This window comes from Chroicocephalus ridibundus, chromosome 1, assembly GCF_963924245.1.
Source record: "Chroicocephalus ridibundus chromosome 1, bChrRid1.1, whole genome shotgun sequence".
Taxonomy (NCBI): domain Eukaryota; kingdom Metazoa; phylum Chordata; class Aves; order Charadriiformes; family Laridae; genus Chroicocephalus; species Chroicocephalus ridibundus.
This window is the reverse complement of record NC_086284.1, coordinates 158,327,243-158,351,972: the sequence shown is the minus strand read 5'-3', so window position 1 is coordinate 158,351,972 and position 24,730 is coordinate 158,327,243. Positions and strand designations below refer to the sequence as shown.

Below are 24,730 nucleotides of genomic sequence, written 5' to 3'. Positions count from 1 at the left end.
CGTGAAAGTCTGCAGTAGTTAAACTGACTTTGAGGGGCACTGCAGATCACAGAGCACAAGTGGAACTTGCTGTTGAATTGTACTAATCAGTGCGCGATTTTTTGACTTAAAAACCGAGCACCAGAAGATAGAAAAAATCTGTAGAACAGGAGTTAACAGCTAAATGTATCCTCATATAGATCAAAGCCCCACATTATCTCTTCTCAGTTTCTGAAATCAAAAGCAAAATAAGTTGATTTGTTGATATGAAGATGCTTTTAATCAGTAGAGCACCATTTGTGCTTGTTTCACGTTCGTAGCTGAGCTTAGCCAGGCTGAGCCTGGTGTCCTCCTGGTTACTGTCATCTGGAATGCTGTGCAGTTTCAAACGTAACATTTATTGTATTTGCAGTGCTCCAGTACTTCCGTTCTTGGCACCTCAATAAATATTTTGTGACATTTCCTCTCCATCTCATCTAGTATGTCTTTTAGGCACCTCCTTGTACAGGGAAATAAGCAAGAGGTTACATCCGATTTGTCTTTGCTTGCTGTTGTGGTTTATTGGATAAATATCAAGCCAAAAATTATACTTCTGTTTAGCTAGCTAATGAGCTACATAATTAAATAACAGTAGAGCATCTCTTCAGTCTTTTTGTCTCCTGGGATTTCATCTTAACTTGCTGCTCCGTGACACTGTAAAAATGGCATCTTTTTCTTTGACTTTTCCCTTGTACTTCGGGTCTCACTCCTCTCTTCACTCTTTGTTCTCTCTTGGGAAAGTGTTAGCGGCTTCCTTTTTGGCCACACATGTGATTTTAAGCTGCTGCAGGTGAGATGTGTAGTGTTTTAAGCACTGTGGTCTTTTTTCTGTCCTCTTTTAAATGTAAGCATAGTGCTAGTATTAATTGGTGGTAATAACCTGCTTTACAGTAGTTTCTATCACTGCTTAAATTAAGAGTGAATGCTTCCTTCATATGTTTAAAAGAAAAACTTAATTAAATCCTAAATGGCTACTAATGCAAAATATTTTGGTTTTATTTCAAAAATTCAAACAGTAGAAAGTTAGAGGTTGTAGAATCTTTTTTTGGTCTGCTTCTTGTTGCTATAATGTTCAACATAGTTTCTTTTACTGCTACACCTAGGTGCAACAAAGTTTGACTTTCCCCTTTGTTTCAGCTTCTTATAGCTTGTTACCTCCTCTTCCTCCAACAGAAATGTTCTTGCACAGATAGGAAGAAACATAAGAAACACGCATACACTGAGAATGCGGAAATAAACTCCATGCAGCTGTTCAGTTCATTAGCCTTTCTAATTCCTTATGGGAATTGTATTACCGGTGGGATGAAGGCGATGGAAGGTTCACCACAGTAGGATTCTTGGACGCAGTGCTAATCAAAGTTCGCTTAAAGCTGGCATGCAGCTGGTGGCTCCTGAATTCTTTTTTTTTTTTTTTTGAGAGACAGAAAAGATCATCACCCTGCTTAGTTATAGTACTGCACCAGCATTGTTTTCTGAGTAATTAGATAGTATAACAGGCTGTTTCATATCCATTTTCCTGGTAGGACCTTATTTTATATTAAAACACTTGTATTTCTTTTTTTCAGCAGATGCTTAACCAGATATTTGGTGTGTTGCTTTTTCCCCCTGTCTTAGCACATTCTCTTCAAGGGTTACTTTAGTTTTGCTGCTTAGCGTATTGACGGCCCGGCTTCTGACATAACATGGATAAACTGATGGTGGTTATTATGCTCTTATATAGCTCCTAACTAAATCCTTTGCATGTACGGTGACTTGATTTGGGAAAATAACCCATAGATTTTAGACTTCTGCCCCTCAAAACCATCTCTATCAATTCCATAGTCTAACCTGTGCATGTTGGAGTTTAAGTCATCGAGCCAGAGTGTATCGTATGCAGGAAAGCTGAATGCCCTGCCTTTAGGCTGGATCTGGGTTCCTTGATGTATTTATCTAGATCACATGACAGATTGTGCAGAATTTTAGCTTACGGCTTTGAAATTGAAGTAAAATTTCTGATCCTTAGAGGCTAAGAGGACTAACTTCCAATTGTGAAATAATACAGTGCTGCTTTAAGTATCCAGAAATGACAACATTCTGATGAAGACTGCTAAGCCTAATTAGAGATTTTCAAAGTCAAATCATTAAATAACTTAAATGCATGAATATACGCGTAATTTTATTGTGCACATAAATTAGGTAAAGAGGGCAAAAGAATTTGAAGAGTAATGAAGATGCGTATCCTATATCCTTTCCTCTTATCCTGAGTGGTGCTGAATACAGTGATGCTCCAACTATTGCATAGTGATGCATTCTGTTCCCAGCTGTTATTTAAATCTGACTCATGGTGTCTGTAGGAGACCTGCAGAGAACTGAGAATAATGTGTACCTTGTGCTAAACAACTCCAGCCTTTGGCCCAAGTGATAACTGTAGTTCAGTCTGCTTTACCTCTTTGGTTTATAACCTTGTATGATAAAACATAAGCATAAACTCTACTTTTCTCTCATTGATTCCTTCTTATGTCATGTCAGATAAGATGCTCGTTTTACATTTTGTATTAGTCAAATTATTTGTGTTATGAAGTGAACAAAATGTTCAATAAGAGTGAAAGAGGAAATTGATCTTCAGAGGACTTCAAGCTGCAGACTGAACTGTAGGCAGTGCTGTACATTACCATGCCATTATTAAAGCCGGAAGGAAACCATGCTTACTGGCAAGCTTTTCCAGTATTTAGAGCTGGGAACAGGATTTAGAAGAGGACAGATTTCCTTGAAATACAGGAATTAGTTTTAGCGGAAGAGGGGACTATCAAAGGAGATCATTTTAGGATGAAAATTTTTGTTGTGACTAATGTGGAATCTGCTGTAGGGCTGCCAGCCTTGCCAGTGAAGTGGAGTTTTTCAGTAATGGGAACAGAAGTTAGCATGGAATAATGTAGCAGTTTCATAGTGTTATCATCATTGTTGTCAAGCAATTGTTTTAATCTTTTTACTTGCCTAACAAGTGAATAATCATTTGGGGGAAACATGATTGCCTCTTTTGTTGTTCCTGGGGGTAAGCGCTGTCTTCTGTTTGTGTTGGCCATTCGGCTTGTTTGACAGGCTGAGCTTTGCGTCTGAAAGTATTTTGCTGCTTGATTCATGTGCAGAAGTAACTTGAAAGAAGGATCCATTTTCTAAAGTGCTTCGGTTCAGCGTTTTGTGCAGATGTTTGAAAACTGCTGTCGTGACTAGGTGGATTTTGGGATTTCTGCACAGAACAGAAGTAGGTGGGTGGATGGAGGGGCAATTTAGTCTAAAATAAATCTGATTCACGATGGGCAGAATTTATGAATCGCAGTGCCTTCACAGTAGTGTCCTGTTTCCTTCTCCTCCCTCCATCTCTGCCTGACCAGGGCAGTGGTAGGAGATCAATGTCAAAAAGATATTTGTACTGGACAAGAAGCAGTAAGCGTGGTGCTATGTCTGGAGCTGTGGATGCAAGTTTATTAGCCAGCTGCTCCCAAGAGGCATGTTAAAAGCTGAGCTCTGCCTGAGCCTCAGTCAGTGGAGAGAAGGGCAGATGAATGACTAATTTATACTTCTTTCCTCATCTCAGATGCTTATGATCATGAAATATGAGTGAAACTCATTTCTGAGTTTCTGGACTTCTGTTGAGTGTTTTTTTAATTGGCCATTGGATTCAGAAGTTACTGGAGAGGACAGAACATAGAATAACATGCTCAACACTCAGGAAATCAGACTTAGAAGAGTGATTTTTAGGTTACGGTCTGTGCAGAACTGTGCGTCATTGGCAGCTGGTAGGAGCAGATGTGCAAAGGAGGCTGCTGCAATGTCTCCTGGAGATTGGGCTGGAAATCATGCTCCTTAGGTGCCTTTTTTCACTGCTGCCTTTTACTTGACAGGAGGAGCAGCACACTTTTTTTGCACGACTGCGATCATGATTTCTGGTGTGTTTTCTTGTGGCCTTCCTTAAGGTGATGTTTTCACCTGCTATGGCCAAAGGTCCTTAGAATTTTTAAAGATGGGTTAGGATGGTAACACCTGTCTTATGAAGAAAAGGCTGAGGGATTTGGGTCTCTTCAGTCTGGAAAAAAAGACAGCTGAGGGGGGATCTTATCAACACTTATAAATACTTAAAGGGTGGGTGTCAGGAGGATGGCGACAGGCTCTTTTCAGTGGTGCTGAGGGACAGGACAAGAGATAGCGGGCACAAACTTGAGCATAGGAAGTTCCACCTAAACATGAGGAGGAACTTCTTTACTTTGAGGGTGGCAGAGCACTGGCACAGGCTGCTCAGAGAGGTGGTGGAGTCTCTGTCTCTGGAGATATTCAAAACCTGCCTGGATGCGTTCATAGAATCATTTAGGTTGGAAAAGACCCTTGGGATCATCGAGTAGTTCCTGTGCAACTTGCTCTAGGTGACCCTGCTCTGGCAGAGGGGTTGGACTAGATGGTCTCCAGAGATCCCTTCCAACCCCTACCATTCTGTGACTCTGTGAGATCTTCATCCTGACGTTAGTTGCTGACTGAGAATTGGGGAACTGGAGGGAAAAGAGGGACAGAGGTGAGAATTTAAGTCTGCATGAAATCACCGCAGAGTTTGCATATAAGCATTATGTGATTCCCTGTATTTTGATCTGCGGTGTGAAGACAGTCTGAAGAACATATTACTGAAACAAAAGCTGAGTCTCAGGCTATGAAATTGGGAAAATAGCACAATTTTAAGCTCAGCTGTGTGGGAGGGAGGAGCCTCAGAACTGATTTAGAACATACACATGTTGATGTATTATGTACTATGTGTGTATATATATTACATCTAATATATACATATTATAAATATGTGTATATATATGTTTAATGCTGTCTTCACCTGTTTTTTTCAGACCTATAGCTGTTTATATTTTGATGGCATGAGACACCTTCCATTTGCTTTCATTTTAAGGTGGTTTGTAGAATGTGACATTTCAGTGACCTGGCAAACATGAAGGCACATCCCATGTCTCCGGGCATGGAAACTACTAAAACTAAATCTTGTTGACCACAGGTAGTGCATTGGATTTTAGTACTTTTCTGCTATACCATAAAAGGATAACTGGTCCTTTACCACAAAGTGTGGTTATTGGTTTGAGAGTTAGTGCTGCAAGATGTGTGAAAGTGAATTTTTAAATATTTTTTGATGACTATGTTTAGCAGTGACTTTTGAGCACGTAAGAAGACTACAGGGATAATTACAGGGATGCCTGGACCTTGAGGGTCTCAAGGAAGCTTACAGTGGGTGCTTTGGTGACTTAGCTGCCTGTGGAGATGACTGTACTCTGCCTTTGTGAATACCTCTTTTTTGTATGTTTTTTGTTTCTTTATTGAGCAGGTTGTGGTTTGGCTGAAATGCATAGTAGACTTGGCTATGTGTTTTAAAATGAAGTTTTCATGAATGGGAGCGCTACTGCTTGCATCTCTTATCAGTTTGGTACTGACTGTTTTGGCCTTTTTTTATGTCATTCATTTGGAGAGATAATAAGCAAAAACAGTTGTGGGTTAAATGATTCAGTGATCTGATGGACCCAAACGGAAAATGCTACTGGGAATAATCTCAGTGTTATTCTCGAACCTGTAGGAAGCTTATGAGGCTATATTGCTTTTAGCTTTTTCCAAATCCTAACTAATAAAGAATGAATGTGTGTATGTGTGTGAATGAATAAAATCTAAGATTGCCTCAAGCAGAAGTGGTGCCTGGTAGTTAACTTTGCAGGGAAGGAGAATAAGGAGCTAGAGAAAGAAATCTTTTGGGTCTATTTTCAGTAATTTAAATTTAATTTAGAAACTTATGACTGAGGCAAAACTCCTACGAGCACTTACTGTAATTTTTATGAAGCAGGGTGTTGTGGAGCAGGTGTTGCCAAGGCCTGGAGTTTGAATCTCTGCTAGTGCTTGTACATGGTGCCACAAAACAGCAAGTAACAGCGAAATATCTTTCACCTACTGTAACTAGAAGCATCATGAAGAGTTCCCATTTTAACTATTCTGTGTCAGGTGGCAATGTATAAAGAGGAGTCAAACCACGCTTTTTTGATCCTAGGATGGCAATGTTAGAACAGTTCTATCTCTAACAGCAAGTCATATACAGATTTTCTTCTAGTTTTACTTTCATAAAAAGAACCCGCCTTTCTTGCCTTCCTAACTGCAGCTGAAATATCCAGTACCGCTACAGGCACCAGAGCCTTCACCCTGCAGCCCAGAAGCATAACTGTCTGTACCCATTTCTCAGCTGAGCTTCTTCAGGTGGAAGTATCATATAGTATGCGTTTGGGGAAAAATTTTCAGTGCAGTGTGCAATGTATGGTCACAGGTTTTTCTCACGCAATTGTTGTCAGCAGTGATAGGAATTTAAAGCATTTAATGCAGGAACTGTCCTACTTTGCTCTTGATCTCAGTTAGCAGGGCAGCACTAGTTGATAAAAATGTGTGTAGTTTTGGAAGCCCGAGTAGGTCTTGGAAGTGCAGCTGAGGACAACCACAGCCTAGGTTGCTGAAGAAACTTCTTTGCTAGCTGTAGGAGTCCGAAGCAGCTCAGAATATGTTTTTCATTACTTTGGCTTTATCCTTGATGTAGGTATTGTGTGAAGCAGCGGGGTAGGGAAAGAGAGGGTGAAATAGCCTCATGAAGGAAAAAGTGGTATAAGTCTGTGATAGGGATGACTTCCTTGACTGTGCAATTGTACTTGCAGTGCTTTAAAAATGTATGTCATTGTAACTAAGAAACTGGTTATAATTTCTTCCTCCTTTCTCATACTAGTAGGAAGATGTGGAAACAGTTTTTGGGGAGCTGAACATTGGCTGCATTTTGCTTACAGGTGCAAATACTGATCTGTACATTTGAGGCTGTTTCAGAACATTTGACTTTATTTTTACTCCAGTTGTAATGAAGTACTGAACAGTCTGGCCTTTGAAAGGGAATGGGCAATGCTGGAAGGCAAGAGAAAAGAATTTGGAGGCTTGCCTCACTTGAGAAAAGTCCCTGACAGCATAGCTAAACAAGTTGTGCTTCTATAATGAGTTCTGTGGCTGTTTAGAGATACTGTAAATAACACGTTCACCACAGAGGATGCTCAACTGATGACAAAGTCATACACATACTGCTTTCAAACACTGGTCCTTTTTACTGCTGGGTCCTCAGTGGTGTGAAGTTGTTTGTATATGCTTTTATCCAACTGAATACAGAACATGTTGTTCTGTTGCTCTTAAAGAGAGCAGTATGCACTTTGCATACTACCCACTGGCAAGTAATTGCTAGTTAGGATTAAAGAATTCCGTATAATCACCAATTTAAATCGCTGTTCAGCATACCTTTAAGTATGTTAGTTGACATATTCCTTGGCAACCTCATGTTTACAGTGACAATTCACTATATATAAGCTAACATTTTTATTTCAACAGGTCCTTTCTTAAGTAGCGGGAAAGTTTGGATATCCATAAACACAGCTTATTGGTTTATTTTCTTTAAAACAGCTTTGCTGTATATGAGAAACTGCACAGAAGGTTTAGCCCTGGAACTTTTTTTTTAAACACATGTGACATTGATTTCTCTCTAGAGTACATCTGAACAGCCTGGATCAGAGGAAATAGGTCTGAAAGAAGTCTCAAAGCCTCAAAGAAATAATCAGCTGTAACTATCATTCCTGATGTGGTTGTTTAAACTGTTCTTAAAGATCTCCAGTGATGGAGACCCCTGGGCTGTCTGGAGCAATCTTTTCCAGTATAGAGCAACATTGACCTTTGGAAAAATCCTGGTGGCTATCAGGACTGCTGAGCTGTCCGGTACAGATGTGGAAAAGAGATTATTTCTCTTTGCTAAAACTTTACATGTGCTTAAAAACAATTGGCACATTTTATTATGTACCTTCCCTTCCCCCTGTAATCACTTTTCCTTTAGGATGATTAATCCCAACATTATCTCAGTTGCTTCCTCATTAGAGAACCGCTGTCCATTGTCGTGCTCTTCTTTGGATTCTTTATAATTAGACCATACTTTTCTTTAAGTGCAGCATCCAAAGCAAGACACAAAGTCACACTTAAAGCTCTTTTATTTCCTTTTTTTAATATCACAACATGAGACAACCGACTTGTATTCATACGCCTTCCTGCAGAAGCCCGTGCAGTCAGCTGGGTGAGCAGCACTCCGTTTTCTACAGCACTCAAGGTGCTTTGCACAGGACTGCACTGTGGGGGCGGGCTAAGCTCAGTTGTACCACTGTGTTGGGTGCCCCATAATGTTGACCCAGCAGGAAAAAATCTACACAGGAAAGAAAAATCTTACTCCAAAGGCTGAATAAAGCTCAGATCATTGCAAATGGGAGTGTTTAAATATAGTGCATTTGAGAGCAAAGCTCAAACTGTCATACTCCCAGCGCGTTTTCTCTTTTCATTTTAATTAACAGGTTGTCTCTGTACCACGCTCTTTCCTGGATGAGACCAGTATTAGTTAGTGGACTGAATTCTCTGTGTAGGCAGTTATTTTCTGTGTGCTGTGTGCAGACTTTACCAGGTTAGGATAACAGCACTTTACAGATGTTTGAATACCTACGTAAGGTTAAAAGCAAAGGATAGTCAAGCTCATGTACTCCAAAATCATCACTTCCTTAGACCTTTTTAAGCCTCATCTGGTCTACTTAAAAAGAAAATATAAATTTCCCTGTGTTTCCAGAATGATTTTTTATATTTTATATTTATCTGGGGGTAAAAAACCCTCCCTGAAGTGTGCTTTTTCTGTCCAGGCCGTGGAGAAATGATGCCTTAGGTCTATGGTAACTATACTCCTGCCAGTCTCTGTATTAGGTCAGTTTACAGCAAGAGAGTATTAGTGGGATAGTAGGAATATTGCAGTTAGAGATAATTAGGCTAGAAGTTCATTCCCAGCTGTTTGTTGGAGGTGGGGGGGGGTTGGAACCACAGGGAGTGAAATACAGTAAACTGTAGCTTGTAACTTGTGTAAGACTGACCTGCTTTTCCTTTAGCATAAATAAAAATTTCATACTAGTTTGGCTATACACGGCAAAGTGGTACAAAGTATCTGTGTTGTGACCTGATCCAGAAATGCTGGCCCTTTTCGATCATGGGCACTTAAGCAGTGTGACTTGTGAAAGGCCAAGCTGTTGTAAGGGAAGAAAATAGCCATATGCACAATGCAGCCTCTTAAATAATTGAAATCAGCTTGATATAGAAGACTTTATCTTCTTTTACTGGGGGCTGCTTTTTTTCCATAGGAAAGTATTTCCTCTTGAGAGATTTTTAATTTTTTTTTTGATTGAACAGTTCTTGAGATAGTTGCTTACAAAATTTTCATTTGGGGTATCTCATCTTGGTACTTCTGTTGTGGTTTCTAAGGTGTGGACATATAGTTACTATGAATGATGTTATTTCCTGGGATTAGAATATCAGGAGAAGAATGCATCAACAGTCAACCAGGATCTTTAATTCAGCTCTTCCACCCAAGAAAGGGGAAGAATCCCATCGTAGAGGAGCTGGAGTCGGCTCCTAATGGTATGTCTAGTTATACCTAATGTGCTGTCCACCAGCAGCCTCTTTCCTTTAAGGCAGGAGTGAATTTTTCAGCTCTGTAAGGGGCAACATTCAGCATCAAACAACATAACGTGTACATTGTAAATACTCCATCTGAAGTAACTGATAACTTAATAGAGATGGTTAGTGTATTTCTTTTCCCTTTCTTTTGAACCTGTTTCACTGCAGATAGAATTCTTCTGAACAGTAAATTTCTAAAGACTGATATATTATGGAAATTGTCATATCGGTGTTATTTCTTTATCCAATTATACTGTTTATTTTAACATTATCTGTAATGAAAGTGATAGTAGTTATTAACATGTTCAGTCATTTTCACTTCATTTATATTATTTGGAGACATTGAGATTTGCATAAACTGATTTTTTTGAGAAATCAACACGCCTACATTTATTTTAAATTGCATTAAGCATGCAATAAAGGAGAACAGTTGTGTGTGTTTGATCAGAAAGGGGAAAGGGAAGGAGATGCTTCAAATATATGGTACCTTGTGGAGAACTCTGGCAGCCCCATTCACACTGGGGAGGCCCAGTTTCAGCGCAGTGATATTTTTCAAGTAGGAAGGTTAAAGCTATTCATGACGTCAACCCCCCCAACTTCTAAATTCAGTTTCCAATCCAATGGGTAGCTGTTTCAGCTTCCAAACATAGTGTGCTGCCCTGAGGAGTACCATGTATGAAAGGAACTCGATGCTTCACCAGGTTCAACGTGATGGTAGGTTGAAGCTATGGACAACATCATGAACGAAAAACCCTACTTCTAAGTAAATTCAGAATCTTAGGGGTAGCTGTTTCAGCTTCCAAAAATAGTGTGTACTGTCCCCAAGGAGTCTCACATAAGAAACTCATCAACACTTCAATGGGTTAAACTTCTAGGTTGTCCTAAAAGATAGATCAGATCATCTCAAAACAAATACCAAGGTCTGAATTCAAGAGAAGCTTTTATTCTTCTCATGAGACCAATGTTTACTGTTCTTGGATATATTTTTTTATTAACTGTCTTGGAGAATATGCAGCCAGAATGCCTCTCAACCCTGTTTCCCAGTTGCTTTCTCCAGTGTGCATGGGCGTCAGCATGGTTTTAACCAGATGTCAGATTCACTGGAGGAGCTTCTAATCCTGACTCAGGTTTTTTCAGTGGAGAGTACCTTTAAGAGTACCATCTGTGATAAATGGAGCAGTGCGTATAGGTCTGTGTTTAATCAGTATGTTCTGTGATTTATAACCACTCACTGACTCCTGTGTCTGTAGCTTTACTGAACAGTAATGGAGACAGGTTGGAACCTTATGCAACTTTACATGGTAGAGCATGTAGGGAAGCAAATGGATGACCCAGGGAGCTTAAGGACCAGGAAAGGTCCTAGTAAGGACTTAGAAGGACATCTCTTCAGGCTAGTGTGGCTGTGCTGTGGCTTTTCAGCTTATTTTAATGGTCAGTTGTTCGGAAACCCGTTTCACTTGCTCTCTGCTAGTAGTCTTGCTTGGGGAAGGTGCATTAGCTGAGCTGTTTCCCAACAAGTTGTTTCTGTTTCTCATTTGTCTCCTGTATGTTAAGTTTTGATGAGAGGAGATTCCTTGCGTCTTCTCTTTATTGTTGGCTGTGTAGTATATTTCCCAGTATGTTAATTAGGAAGTTTTCCTTTGTGATGTTCCTGAAGAGAAGTTGTTCTTGAAAAAAATGCTGTGAGCAGACTGACCCATAAAGTAGGACTATGTAATGCTTTCTACTCCCATATATTTCTCTGTTCCTTTACAGTTGTTTTGTTACCTTTCTGGTTCTATACGTATTTCTAGTAAAAATGTTCTCCTTGAATTCTTTTTCTGGATTGTCTATATATTCATTGTTTCCTACATCAGATAATTTATGATGTATTTCTGTGTTGTTAACTCATTCTTTTATTTCTGTTGTTAACTGAGGCTATGAAGTTTCTAGGATCATGCAGAAGCTACAGTTCTTACTACAGGATGGTCTTATTACCAGGACTTGAGGGCTTTCTGTATCCACAGCTTCTTTCTCTTGAGTTTGGAGTGCCACATGCATATTGAGCAACTAAGAGTACCGAGAAATAGAAGACTCACACCTTAATATCTTGGGTGTTATTGTATGGCTGATAGCTTGTGGTCTCACAGCACCAACTTCAGCACTGGGAAAAGATGATGCAACTTTGCTGGAGCTGATAGAGATGAACTCATTTGTGGTGGTCATGAACTTTACCCCAGGTCTGAAAGCTTAGACAGCAGTTGCTCAGGATAACCTGTTTCCAGTGGAGTGCTCCGAGAGCCGTGATAAGGCCTGTTGTAGTGCATTAGGGACACAGAAGAAAAGGCTTTTAGGCAAGTTTAATTTTACTTAAGATGCTAGCAACTGCAGTTTCTTTACTTGTCATGTTTTGAGGATATTGTTTAGGAAGAAAGGACAAAATGTCCAGGATTAATTGCTAAATCTTGACGTGCTCACACAAGGAAACACACTACTTGATATCATAATTATTCTTAAAACTAGTGCAGTTCCAGAATCACTGGTAGGGATATTTGCAGTGAATTTTCAAAGGTTATGCAGTGGGTGCCTAAACCTAACAGCCTATAGGGAAGGGACAGAAAAGTTTGGTGGGTTTTTTTGTGATTGGTTTGTTTGTTCTGGTTTGGTTATTTGATTGGGTTAGTTTTTTCTTTATTTGAAATAGTGCTTGTGTTGCCTTTTTTCTTCTTCCCTAGTAGTTTTGCCCGGGAATTGTCTTCTGGAAGTTCTATGGGTATGAATTATGGCAGAAGTTTGATCTTTGCTACTACTACGCAGTGGCTTTTTTCTGTTTATTACAGGGGGACTTTTAGGAGATTTCTCTTTTTCCAGGTGAGTTCAAGGCCAATAACACTTGCACATTGTAAAGAAAAATGTTAGGTAACTTATTTCAAACTTCTACTTACAGAGTACTTCTTAAACTTCGGTTCCGTCTCTTTGTACTTCCCTTTTCTTTTCATGGTTTCAGCTCTTAGTGAGGGCTTAGTTTCAGCCCTGAAGGCTGGGGTAGCTGGGACTGTTGTGCTCTTTCTCAGCTTTTCTGTGAAATCTCCTTTTTCTGTGAAAATGCACTGACAGGCTCTCTCTCATATGACTTGATTTGCCGAGTGATACATGCTGCGACTACCACTAAATGTCTTCCTATCCGACTGTGCAAGAACTTTTCAGTATTATTTGCTTATTCATATACAGCTGTTTGAAAAATTAAGCATGTACAGGCATATTGTTATGATCTGGCCTTGGAGCAATGAAGTTGTTGTTTTGTGAGTTCAGTACAGAGTGGTGGTATTATGCGGGTTGAAAATCTCTTTTTAGATATTCCATTATGCTTTGTGTAACAAAAGTCTTGTAAATTAACTTCTCAATGGAGCTGCTTTTTGGTGTTGCAGGTTGGGACTTCCATTTACTCCTTGAAGTAATACGATTTTGGAGCAATGAGCCTGCTGACCTGAACAAGTTAAAGCTCAGTCAAGGGTATTTTTCCTTTGTCAGCACGGCACACTTAAGGATATGTGTCAATGAAGGGAGTCCCTGTGGATAACTGGGTTACTAGGATACAGTGTAGGCTCTGTTTTAATTAGGCAGTTACTCTTGACTTCAGGCTCTCTGTCATTTCATTGCTTCTAGAGATTCTGTAGTGATAATGCAATTTAAGAAATAAAAATTATTTTGTTTCAAGGATGTATCTTTTTTTTCTGAAAGTATTTGTATGCATTGGGTGCAAGACATTACTCACTGATATGCCATCTGCGCAAAAGAGAGGCTAATAGAAATTTAACTGGTCTCTTCAAAAGCTTCCACGATCTGCGTTTTGGAGGACGCTGCAGTGTTGAGCATAAACAGAAAGCTTCTCAGTAGTCATTTGGTTGGACGAAAACTGACACTGGCTCTTTAGGGACTAAAAATCAAGTTGCTGTGCAGAGAGCAAGTAAAAAAAAAAAACAAAACCAAACAAACAAAAAACAAAAACAAAAAAACATGGGGGGCGGGGAGGGGGCAGCAAGCTTTTTCTTTTTAAAAATGTGACCATGTTATCATGATGAGCAAATCTGATGAGAGTTTTTCTTAGAATTAACATTCGTAAAGCCAATTCAAGTTTGTGTGTACTTTCTCCCTAACATATGGCTTCCTGCATGATGATGTCACGTGCAACTAAATGCCAAAAAAGCATGAACGCTCCCAGCAAAAGCTACACTTTGAACTACAATTTTATTTGCAGTTTTCTGTGCGTGTGCGTGCATGGACAGCCAGCCGATCCTGTTGAAGCACTGAGCTCTGCATGAAGCCATTGCTTTCTTCAACTAGTGGCTGTAGAAGGCTTCTGTATGGGAAACATCTCTCTCTCTTCCCCCTGACATATTTGAAATAGTGTGATTTGTCGTGGCTAATTTGCTTTCTTACCTAGGCATTTGGGTATCTCTGTTCAGAGAAGTTCTAGAGAGGGATTGTCAGCTCCAGGCATCTTGATGCTGTAAGAGCTTTATGCGGTTCCATGAGTGAGGATTTCTGTATCGTTTGGGTTTGCAGGTGTTGTGTAGGCATGACAAAGTGTTCTGTGCAAAGGTTTTGTTTCTTGCCCATTTGTTGGCAAACTTGTGTTTTTTCAAAGGTAATAATACTGTTTGGGAGATGGATCTCACTGTGTGCTTGTGTTTATGGAGTGGGTGGTGGGGTGGTTTGCTCTCTCCTCATCTGTATGCTGTCCTGCCCTTACTGCCTAATGTGGTGGTGTGCTGTTATCTCCTGTGTTACAAAGCGCTTCGCTTGGGTTGCAAGGTTTTTCCTCTTTCATGCAAAACAGAATCATGGAATCATAGGGTTGGAAGGGACCTCTGGAGATCATCTAGTCCAACCCCCTGCCAGAGCAGGGTCACCTACAGCAGGTTGCACAAGAACGTGTCCAGGCAGGTTTTGAATGTCTCCAGAGATGGAGGCTCCACCACCTCTCTGGGCAGCCTGTTCCAGTGCTCTGTCACCCTCAGGGTAAAGAAGTTCCTCCTCATGTTTAGGTGGGATTTCCTGTGTTCCAGTTTGTGCCTGTTGCCCCTTGTCCTGTCCCTGGGCACCACTGAAAAGAGCCTGTCGCCATCCTCCTGACACCCACCCTTTAAGTATTTATAAGTGTTGATAAGGTCCCCCCTCAGCTGTCTTTTTTTCCAGACTGAAGAGACCCAAATCCCTCAGCCTTTCCTCATAAGAGAGGTGCTCCAGTCCCCTGATCATCTTGGTAGCTCTCTGCTGTACCCTCTTCAGCAGTTCCCTGTCCTTCTTGAACCAGGGAGCCCAGAACTGGACACAGTACTCCAGGTGAGGCCTCACCAAGGCAGAGTAGAGGGAGAGGATGACCATTGGCCTTCTTGGCCACAAGGGCACATTGCTGGCTCATGGTCATCCTGTTGTCCACCAGGACTCCCAGGTCTCTTTCCACCGAGCTGCTCTCCAGCAGGTCAGCTGCTCTCCAGCATGGGGTTATTCCTCCCCAGGTGCAGCACCCTACACTTGCCCTTGTTGAATTTCATAAGGTTCCTCTCTGCCCAAATCTCCAACCTGTCCAGGTCCCTCTGTATGGCAGCACAGCCTTCCGGTGTGTCAGCCATCCCCCCCCAGCTTTGTCTCATCAGCAAACTTGCTGAGGGTGCACTGTATCCCCTCATCCAGGTCATTGATGAATATATTGAAGAGGACTGGACCCAGTACTGACCCCTGGGGAACACCACTCGTCACTAACCTCCAGCTAGACTCTGTGCCCCTGATCACTACCCTCTAAGCTCTGTCTTTCAAGCAGTTATCTATCCACCTTACTATACATTCATCTAGCCCACTCTTCCTAAGCTTCCCTATGAGGATGCTGTGGGAGACGGTGTTGAACACCTTGCTTAAGTCAAGGTAGACCACATCTACCGCCCTCCCCTCATCTATCCATCCAGTCATGCCATCATAGAAGGCAATCAGATTAGTCAGATATGATTTCCCCTTGGTGAATCCATGTTGAGTACTTCTGAAAGCTTTCTTTTCCTCCATGTGCCTTGAGGTGATGCCTGGAACGAGCTGTTCCATCATCTTTCCAGGGATGGAGGTGAGGCTGACTGGCCTGTAGTTCCCCTGCTCCTCCTTCTTGCCTTTTTTGAAGACTGGAGTGACGTTGGCTTTCCTCCAGTCCTCAGGCACCTCGCCTGTTCTCCAGGACCTTTCAAAGATGATGGAGAGCAGCCCAGCAATGACTTCCGCCAGCTCCCTCAGCACTCTCGGGTGCATCCCATCGGGGCCCATGGACTTGTGAATATCTAATTGACCTAACTGATCCCCGACCTGATCTTCCTCAACCCAGGGGAAGTCTTCTTCTTTCCCTGTTAGTTTCTCCGAAGCCTGGGTCTCCTGAGGGCTGGGCCGAGCAGTAAAGACCAAAGCAAAGAAGGAACTCTGCCTTCTCTGCATCCACTGTCACCGTGGCTCCTGTCTCATTCAACAGTGGGCCCACAACTTCTCTGGTCTTCCTTTTCCCTGCAATATACTTGTAGAAGCCCTTCCTGTTGAGCTTGACATCCCTTGCCAGGTTTAATTCCAAGGTGGCCTTGTCTTTCCTCGTTTCACCCCTGCACGCTCTGGCAGCATTCTTGTAATCCTCCCAAGGGGTCAGTCCATTCTTCCACTTACTGTAAACGTCCTTCTTCCACTTGAGCTTTCTCAGAAGCTCCCTGCTCAACCATGCAGGTCTCCTGTGTCCCTTGGCCAGTTTCTTTCTCTTTGGGGTGCACTGATCCTGAGTTTGGAGAAAGTGGTCTTTGAATACCAACCAGCTCTCTTGAGCCCCTTTGCCTTCCAGAGCCCTAGCCCATGGGATCTCTCCAAGCAGTTTCTTGAAGAGGTCAAAGTTAGCCCTCCTAAAATCCAAGGTTGTAACTTTACATCCTGTTGTTTTGTGCTTAGTACCCATGGTCCTGAACTCTATCATTTCATGATCACTACAACCTAGGGTGCCCCCTACCTTAATGTCCTCCACCAGTCCCTCTGTGTTTGGCAGTATCAGGTCCAGGAGTGCTCCTCTCCTTGTTGGCTCCTGCACCACCTGTGCCAAAAAGTTATCGTCAATACACTGGAGGAGCCTCCTGGACTGTGCATGCCTGGCTGTGTGGCCTTCCCAGCAGATATCAGGGTGATTGAAGTCCCCCATGAGAACCAAGGCCTGTGATTGCGAGGCTACCTTCAGCTGTCTGTAGAAAGCCTCATCAGCTTCCCCATCCTGATCAGGTGGCCTGTAATAAACACCCACAGCAGTGTCCCTCATATTTGCCTGACCCTTAATCCTTACCCATAAGCCCTCAAGCCTCTCTTCATCTGCCCCTAGTGGGAGCTTGATGCATTCCAGTTGCTCTCTCACATAGAGTGCAACTCCACCACCATGCCTCGCTGGCCTGTCTTTCCTGAAAAGGACATAGCCATCCATGACAGCATTCCAGTCATGTGAGCTGTCCCACCATGTCTCAGTAATTGCAACGAGATTGTGGCCCTGCAACTGCACACGGATCTCCAGCTCTTCCTGCTTATTCCCCATGCTGTGTGCATTGGTATATAAGCATTTCAGAGAGGGAGTTGTGTGTATAGTTTTGACCCTTGAGATGTGGTGTGCCTTCTGGCTTTCAGAAATACTGGCACACTGGCCCACGAGCACTGAGCAACTACACCCTGGCACCTCACCAGCAAGCCCAGTACTGTCCCTACCCTCCTTCAAATCTAGTTTAAAGCCCTACCAATGAGCCCTAATAACTCTTGTCCTAGAACCCTTTTCCCCCGGAAGTCAAGGCATTCCCGCCTGTTACCAGCAGGCCTGGTGTTTTGTAGATCAGGCCATGATCAAAGAACTCAAAGTCCTGCCAGCAGCACCAGGCTCGAAGGCAGGCGGCTCCTCCTATTTACCCCCTCATCATTCCCCACAACTGGGGGGATAGACGAGAACACAACTTGCGCTCCTGATCCCTTGGTGAGCCGTCACAGGGTCTTGAAATCTTCTTCATTGCCCTTGGACTTCTTTTTGTTACCTTGTTGCTGCCTACCTGAAAAAGCGAAAGTGGGTAATAGTCTGAGGGCCATACTAGGGAAGGAAGCATCCTCTTCACGTCCTTGACCCGGGCCCCAGGGAGGCAGCAGGCCTCCCTATGTACCGTGTCCGGCCTGCATATTGGGCCTTCTGCTCCCTTCAGTAGGGGGTCACCTATGACAAGGACATGTCTTTTCTTCTTTACCGCAGAGGTTTTGACGCAGGGGGAGGTCTGACTAGACCTTGCTGACACCTCCAAGGTAGGAGAACTATCGTGCTTGTCATCATCCAGGTTCCTTTGCAGAGCACTGTACCTGTTCCATAATAGCACCTGGGAAGATGGGGTAGTCACCGGGCAGTCTTGAGTGCGGTGCCTGTTGCGCTGTGCAGGAGCTTCCTGCCATTGTCCCCTGTCCTCCAGGTTACCACCTTCAGCTGAGGTGACAGAGGATAGGGAGTTCTCTGTTGCAGGGGTTCTGTCTGCCTGATGGGTTTCTGTCGTGGGATGCAGGATTCTACTCCAACTATCTATCTCCCTCTCACATTCCCTGATGCTCCTCAACCTACTTACCTCCTCCCTGAGCTCCATCACTAATTGGAGGAGATCCTCTACCTGGGCACATCTCCCACAGGCGTGCCCATCACTGCCATCCGACACCGGCACAAGAGCAGGGCACACCCTACAGCCTGATGTCTGTGTTGGTAACATGTTCCCACAGGAGCTCCGTCTGAGAGGCTGCATCAGACCTGGTGGTTGTAGAGCTCATGGTTGCCACGGTCTTCTTGCGAGTAGTTACCATTGCTATCTGGCTGGGTTGACAGTCTTTCAGCACTATCCCACGCAAACCACCATGACTGGACTGGTGTGTCACTCCCTGTTTGGCCGCCCTCTTCTCCAGCCCAGGAAGGTACACCCTTGCCGTGGTGCTCCCGGGTGGTTCTGCGGGTGACACCCAGGCAACGCCCACTCGCTGCTTGTTTGCTCCATGCGCGGCTTCAGTCGCTGCGCTCCCGAGGGGCTTCTTTTAGGAGGGGGGAGGGTGGTCCCGCCCCCTGCTCCTTCACACCTGCTGCTGGGGGTGGTGGCTTTGCCCCCCGGAAGTGCTGGGCACCGGTTCGGGCTGGTATGTGTTACAATGGTATAAATAAAGAGAAGCTGTGGGGTTTTTTTCTTTTAATCTGCCATTTACTGTGAATTACTACGGGGTCCTGTTACGTCTCAGCAGTGGATGTGTTAGTAAGAACAAGTTTTCTGATGTTCCATCGGCTGTGCAGTGGAAGTTGGGATCCCAGACTGCCTACAGCTCTTTAACATGATGGTTACAAGCAAAAGTGTCCCAAAGGAAGTTGTGAGAGGCTTGGTTTTTTTTTACTGTTGGATAAGGAATAAAATGTAAATGCTAGTGCTTGGTATTATAGGTTCATTGGTATTGGTTTTCAAATGCAATACTTGGTGAGAAGTGCCATAATGTGTTTTTTGACTCAGGTATGAAATACAGTTAGACTGCCTTCTCCTAAACATCTTTACAGTCTTCATCAGCTCTGCTGGCAAGCAGGCAAGGGTTTATCTTTGCCCCTTCCCTTGGTGCATCTTCTCTCCTCGTGCGGAGGTGGAAGCCTGTGCTCATTTGCTGTGCAGGAGGGGGAGTTTCGTGAATACTTGCACCTGGGCAGCAGCTGAGCCACATCTGTTTGCATGTACATGAAGAATGACTTCAAGATGTTCCTCTTCTTTCCTGGCTATGTATTGAAACCTGAAGTGTGCAAAAGTGAGTGTGCATGTACATAACTACTCGCTTCGCGTGCTTCCTATTAACACTATTATTTTTCTCTTAATACAACTTCTTCTATGTGCTACGAAATTTTGTCTTCGACTGCAGTGTGAAAGAGTGCCTGGACACAGCATAATTTTTTTTTATTTCTTTACGCTCTCTTTTAGCCTTTCAAGTGGTACAAGCAGCTTAATTAGTTAAAATTCATAAGTGCATGTGGTAAATGAGAGATATTTTTGATCTTTTACAATAAGAAAATTAACATCTTTGAGAAGCAGCTGTTAGGACTCCAGATGATTTGTGTCCCTTGCATAGCCTAGGTGTGCACTGCCGCGATGGAGTGTTGGGCAGGGGTGCAGCATATGCTCCGGGGAAACAGAACCTTCCAAAAGCTGCCCAGAGCCCCACAGAGGAGCTGCAGCTCAAGAAGAGAGGAACAGCTCAGGCTCCCATCCCCTCCTCTCCCTGGCTTTTGTGTGCCAGGGGTGATCACTGTCACTGTTCAATCCGTGCTTAATGCCTCTCAGAGAAGAAAGCAGACAGCTTTTCAGCTCCACACGCTTCTGTGACTCGTATTTTCCTACAAGCCAGACACCTAAGAAATTTAGTTAGAGGCTTACACCAGAGAACTGTGTAAATTTTTTGTAATGAGCTAATGCATGCAAGCTCTTTTTGACGAAGCTGAACTAAATGCTGTTAAAGAAATTAGAAAGTTATTAACTCTTAAGCCATATGAGGAAGAGTTATGATTTTTTTTAGCTATGTTTGCATCTATCATTCTCTCTACTCTTGGGTGGTCTTGTCCTATGCTACATTTGGTTATTTTGATTTCTTTTTGTTTCTCAAAGAAAAAGTTAAATAGCATTGAATTGCAAAAATGTTGTTAAAAGCTTCCTTGAAATGTGATGTGCTACTCTACCTCATAGTCAGGGAGCCATTTCAGGTGGTGAATATTTCTAGTGAGTTCATAGCTTTAATTATTTGGGAACTGTTATTATCCTAGATAGTTAATATGAAATTTCCCATAATACTTGGAACATATGTAGCATCAGTTGCTTCTCCACCTAAAATGCCTCTGTTTGAAACAATGGGCAGCAATAAAAGAATAATTTTTCTCCTTGCCTAAAAAATAAAGGTACTAAAATCTAATGTTGTAGATCATATGTTAGTACACAGAAGATTTTTTTTTTTAAATTATGTATTTTTTTGAACTGGTTTGCTGCTAGTCTGCTGGCATTTGTGATATTTACAAACTTTATTAGCCATTACTTAGTTTTTCAAAAATAATAGAACAAAAATTACTAGTTTTATTCTCAAGGTTTAATTTTATCACAAGTAAAGACTTCTGTGTTGTATTCATTGTTCTCATGCCTGTACTTATCATCTATAACATCTTCATGATATAGGAAATCACCTACATTTTAGTAGATATTGATAGTCGTGATAGTGTACAGTTGTCACATTTTAATAGCAGAGTGCAGAAAACTTTTTTGAAGTCACATGAGAGATTAGTGTCAGAAGTGAGATTACATCTTGGATACTGCATTTAAAAATATATGAAAGTATATTTATTATAAATAAATAAAATGTACATATGAAAGAGTATTAATGTATGCATATGTTACTGTAACTGTATATGTGAGAAATCATCCTTTTTTACTCTATTATAGAGTATAGAATAGACATTACTTTTCAGCATTGCAACTACAGGAATGCTGAAAGCTATGTTGCTTTAATTGCTTTCTGGAAAAATGACTAGTCTAGTTCCTGGTTTAAGAACACACAATTTTCTGGCAAGCTGACCCGATATAGTTTTGTTACCAAAGAAGCCTGTAGACTGCAACCATCCTTTGCTATAGTCATGGGAAAGTGCTGTGCTGCTGTTACAGCCCTTCCCAAACTCACAGAAGCCTGTGCCAGTGTTAACAGTGCACGGCTGTGCTTCTGTAAATACGGATTTGGCAGTTGAAGGGGTCGTTGTGTTCCATGACCAGTTTCTCTACTTGTGTGTTTTGTTCAGGCTCTTACCAGTTTCGGGGGGCAGCAGAAGCAGCAGCGAGTTCGTCACCCCAAGCCCATCAGTACATTTTGTATGCTGTCACTCCTCCTGTCGTTGTCTGAGCTGAGGCTTTGTACTGGTGCCATCTGTGCCTCCCGTGGCCCCTGCCACAAGTCCTCCCCTTTCCTCCCCTTTGCCGTAGCTTGGGATCACAGCTTCGCTCCCTAAGCTATCTATTCTTTTTCATAATGTTATCAGCTTGGCGGAGTTTGGCTTGTCTGATTGTCATCCTGTCACCGTTGCTTAGCTCAACGGCACTACAGTTGCTGGACGGGGAAACCGTCACCCAACAACAACAGCTGTGCAAACAAACAAGTCAGCATTGATATTCATCAATAGCTTTGTGTGGTCGTGGCATTGAGATACACCAGAACATGTGCAATCTGTCTGTTTTCTTTGTCCCAGGGTATAGCCAGATCGGCTGCTCCGCGCCGATGAGGGGGTGATTGTCATGCCATGGTGTGCCTTCACCTCCTTCCCTTTTTCCTTTGCTTTTCCTTCCTCTCTGTGGGCTGTCTGGCTGCTCCCGGGCACATCTGCCGTCTGTCCCATCTGCTCTCCGTGAGAGGCACGCGCAGTTCTGACAGGCAGTATTCAAGTAGGTAGTACACTGTTCTTCTGGAGATGACAGAAAACAGTAATTTGTATTATTAATGGCATGTCACTAATGCTTCCCGCTTCTAAAAGGATAAGCAAAAAAAATAGTGTGGAATGTTGGCTTGCAAACTTGCCGGTGAGTTGTTGTTTCAAAATCCTATATGCACAGGTGAGTTTTTCCAACTCGACTTGCTTCAAGTAACAATGCTCTTACCTTGTCGTATAGTTTGTAACTTTTTCAAGACATGGTGTGTTTTCCTGAAAAAAATGAAGCATCTTTTTCAGAAGCTGTGTTCTTTCCTTCGTGGAATGAGTGGCAAGATTCTTTACATGGAGAGGCACAGGTGTATGATAGCATTGTTATTTACTGTTACTTCATGTCTTTCAAGGAAAAAAATATTATCAAACTGACAAGAAAAAACTAATTCTAAAGTCAGAATGAACTTAAATCCAAGATTGCCCTTGACTGTCATGCATGTGTATTAGACAGCTTACGGTGGTGCAAGTAACTCTTCAGAACATCTTTCTGTGACATGTCGTCACTTCCATCAGGATCGTGCCTTGTGACAGCTCCCCTATGGAATTGAACAAAGATAAAGGGAGCTCTGTGCGGGTGAGGGAAGATGATGATACACAGCATAGGCATGTATAGGCAGTGAAACTTGTTTGTGGAATCACCTCTAGCTTCGAGTTCAAGATTTGTGGAGATATGCAATCAAAAGTGCAGTTACTAATTAGTGTGTATTCACCTTTGCCAGTTGTATTAATTGTCACATGTAGCAATTCCATGTTTACCACTCTTACTGTGTTGAAGCTAACACAGCTGTCTTGCGTTACTGCTGCAGGGATTTACAACATGAAGCCGTGATGAATGAGAAGAACTTTATCTGTTAACACGTTTCCCTGCAATTTGGAATTCACTGTAAGTGAGTGCTAGGTGTCCAAAGTGTGACCAAGGTGGGCAGGATTTTACAGGGATGGCTAAAAGGAATTGTGCATGCCTATAGGGAGAGAAGTGATTCATTTTGGCAGTGTTTGCTTCATGGCCTTGTAAGTCTTTTGTTTTAATATCTTCTTGTTTGCACAAAATGTCACAAAGAGAAAAATAAAGGCTGGAAGCCTAAATCAAAAGAAGGAGTGAGGCTATGGAGACTTTTAGTGGGGAGAAAATATTGAATGGCTTTTGGTTAGTAAACGGCTGGCTCAGGGTCTACGTTTTGGTTCCATGCTTACTAGAAACTGCTTTGTCTGTTACCTATGTTAACTGCTTGTGAAAGCATGGTGGCTGCATTGTGCTACACTGTGCTGGGTTCAAACAGCTGATTTCCATGGAAGAAGTCAAGGATGTACTTGTGTATTTGTCTTACATAGCTTTTAAAAGAATGTGACTTGTTTTTTCTTTTCTTCCACCCCCGCCCCCCAATGCCCCCCAAGAGCATTTAAGGCAGTATATTTTATCATCACACCACAACTAAGCATCATAAAGCTTGGCAATGCCTACAGTGAGTTTCAGGAGGAAAAAATTAATTGGGACTACTTGAGAGAATGGTATCTGCTACGCTGCAAATCATTGTGCATGGGATCTGTAGAATAAGGTATATAATCACAGTGCTTATATTTGATTAGGTGTGATTAGTGGTACGATGGTATTAACTCCGTGCATTAATTCTTGCAATTGTGCTTTTCAGATCAGCAGCTTCAAAACTTATTAAGTTGGTATGTCAGCACTTTAAAAGTTGTGTCAAGGAATTTAGCAAACAGACCAGGGAAGAGGGGATGATTACAGCAGTTTATCACCTTTCGAAAGTGTCATTAGACTGATAACAGTACGTAATAGTTATGTGAGCTATTCCTGCAAGATCTACCACGGCTTACTGAGTTCAAGGCATCCTCGAAAGGTTTACAGATGTAGTTACAGTTGAGCAGTGTACGGTATCACCGTTTGGCACTTTACACTGTATACGCTTGTTTTTATTTTAAACTGATCCCTGGTGGTTTAACTGGATGGCATTCCCATCCCTCCAGCCCTTTTAACGTGTGCTGTCAGTAGGTTCCAGCAGCACTGTGTGGACACTCCCATATGAAAACAGGATGATCAGGTGGGGTACATAATTTAAGGTTGAAACCTTTGTGCGTATCCTTGAAAAATATCCTGCAGCAATTTTCTGTATAATTTCCTTTAATATTCAGTTCTGAAGGCTACTAATCTTGACATTTCAGAAAAGTACTCAAGCAATAATCAAGCTTTTCTCTGCAAAGTGCATACATGATTGGAAAAGCTTATATACACATCTTTTCTGTAATCCAAGAACACTTCTGTGAGAGAGTAGGAATTATAGTCAAGTTATGCAAATGCTACTCATATGTGATTTTTGCAAGTATTTTGTTAAAATATTTGGTGAATTCTTAGCTTTTTCTCCTTCATGTTTGAACCCGACTAGTACTACTTGAATTCTACAAACTGGAACAGTGAAAGTTTTCTTACAGGTGGTCCACAAACAGTACTCCTGCAGGGGGTTGTGAATAAAGATAGCAATTGTGTAATGAAGCAATTTGTCACTGGCTACCAAAAGGCTAACCAAAAGGTTAAATGAATGGCTGACAATGTAAGCCTAACTACTGGGCATATTACTTAGCAGATTCTTGTAGTTGATATCAGGTCCACATTTGCCTTAC

At 42.2% G+C, this 24,730-nt stretch overlaps 1 protein-coding gene across 4 annotated transcripts in view; it reads left to right on the top strand.

The window, feature by feature from the left end:
• KIAA1549 (KIAA1549 ortholog) overlaps positions 1–24,730 on the top strand; it is a 152,907-nt gene that overhangs the window by 51,433 nt on the left and 76,744 nt on the right. The window lies entirely within an intron of this gene.